Source organism: Stegodyphus dumicola, chromosome X1 (genome assembly GCF_044657685.1).
Source record: "Stegodyphus dumicola isolate Sdum_Otavi_A_Nest chromosome X1, ASM4465768v1".
Classification (NCBI taxonomy): Eukaryota; Metazoa; Arthropoda; class Arachnida; order Araneae; family Eresidae; genus Stegodyphus; species Stegodyphus dumicola.
The window spans coordinates 136,019,225-136,021,441 of record NC_140780.1 but is presented as its reverse complement, the minus strand read 5'-3'; the positions used below and the strand labels follow the sequence as shown (position 1 = coordinate 136,021,441).

The 2,217-nt window shown below is 33.9% G+C and overlaps 1 non-coding gene across 1 annotated transcript; it reads right to left on the bottom strand.

Moving 5' to 3' along the window:
- Nucleotides 1–1,790: 1,790 nt before the first annotated feature.
- On the bottom strand, nt 1,791–1,861 carry TRNAG-GCC (transfer RNA glycine (anticodon GCC)). Its single transcript has one exon. It is a non-coding gene; the product is annotated as a tRNA-Gly (tRNA).
- Between the last annotated feature and the right edge of the window lie 356 nt (nt 1,862–2,217).

Sequence of the window (2,217 nt, the reverse complement as noted above, 5' to 3'; positions counted from 1 at the left end):
TTACTCTTGTTCCTCTTTCCTGACGGTCTTCCATAGGGCTCCGGCACTTCTAATCCTAGAAATTAAGCCCTGGTGATAGGATAAATACAAGTAAGAAAATAATAGAGTTATTAGATAAAATACAAAGAGGTTAAACTGTGAAGGAAACATTTTATTATATAGTAATCTCTGTTTAAAGGAAATCAAACACATACTTGATAGATGTTTTTAAGAAATCGATATAAGTAAGTTCACAAGTGATCACATGGTTATAAATGTCTAAATCACCAAATTAAGAAATAGTACTCAATATTATTTGTATTTTAATAAACTTATGATTTGGTTTAAAATGTATTGTCTGTATGAAACCCATTATATTTAGCAGTATTATAGACATTCAACCATCGGGTAAATGCAAGTAAGAAAATAATTTTTTTTCCAAAGAAGTTATACAGTTAAGGAAATATTTTGTTATATACTAATATCTGTTTAAGGAAGATAACTGTATTAGTCACTTAAAACACCTACTTGATATACGTTTTTAAGAACTCAATATAAATAAGCAAGTTTAGACATTATCATATACAACTACTAAATGCCCAAATCACCAAATTAAAAAAAAATCTAAACACACGTCCTTTTTCTACCCTACTCGATATGGCTCCCTGTCCCCATTTTCAGATAAGCCTTCCTCCCACGGCTGACCATTCCTTCTCGGGATCTCCCTCAACTCCCGCTCCCTGAGCTCCCGAGCCGGAACTCTCTAATTTTCCCCAACTAAAGCGATTAGTTTCAAATATCTGCCATAAAGACTGGCACGTTTGGTTGGCCTTTTTATGAATAACGTGATTTTATAATTGGATAAGATGTCTTACTTTTATACATTTAAATAGGCGTATGAAAATATGTAAAATAAATGCATATTTAGTGAATCTTCAGTTTACAATAATTTAGTGACAGCTCATCTCTTCTAATGTCATTTTTCACAGTTTTGATTCTAGGCCAAATTATGTTTCCAGCAGAATTTTTCCATATTCTTACTATTTCAGCAGAATAAAAATACTTCATTTTTGTGAAAAATACACGCTAAAATATTTTTAAATGACTGTTAGCTTAAACAAATAACCCGTAGCTTAGGGGATGCCTTTTGCTTTTGATTCTATGCCTAATTACACATCCATAGAATTTTCCATTTTGTTTCTAATTATTTCAGCTCAACGAAAATGCTTTACTTTTGAAATAAATACGTGAAACAGGTGCTAAAATCTTTTACAGTGTCTATTAACTGATACTGTGATAAACACTTTTACTGAAATAGCAGGTTTCGTTTGATTTACTTGAATGTGGCGAAGCACACAAAGGATAACTGCTTAAGGAAAGAGATTCCTTTCTGGAGGACTTTCTAAGGGAAAGTGACTCGTACCCATGTTATGCATGTAAAACCACGAAAATGCCCATGAACCCAGTCCATCTGCCTGAAATCGAACCCAGGTTGAACTATCAGTATTCAGTGGCTTAACTGCTCAGCCGCTGACGAGCCCACTAAAAAAGCTAAACAAATTATGTGGTAAGACCAGCCTAACGCTAGAGGGCGCTGAGAGCGCCATTGTGTGCTGAGACTCGATGGATGATGTGCGATTTCTGAGATTGAGATATTATTATATTTAATTAAATCAATTTATATTTTATTGATGGGTGATTATTGATTTTGATTTATTGATATATGATGTGATATCATGTTTTGCTGAACCACCACACTTTCGACAAACTTGGATTACCACTGAATCTTAAAAGCACCGATGCGCATTTGGTGCAACGGCCGGGAATCGAACCCGGGCCGCCCGCGTGGCAGGCGAGCATTCTACCACTGAACCACCGATACGCATTTGGTGCATCTACGCAAAAAAACAGGTAAGAAAATCTTTATTGAATTATTGAAACTGAATTATACCTGGATAGAAATTAAATATGGCTGAAAAATCTGTCAAAGTTGAAGAAGAAACGCAATTCCGTGCGTTCGATGTTGATAAAATTAATTAACAAAATAGAAGTTGCTATCAACAACGAAAACGAAACAGTTGATCAGTTAAAAGCATTCTTGGAACAATTAATTGGAAAAGAAACTGATTTAAATTCTTTAAATGATGAAATTGAAAGTCTTTTGAGCGTCGAGACAATATCTGAAGATATAGAAGCTTCAGAAGAAATAAAAAAAAAAATAATTTTTTGGAAATCGAA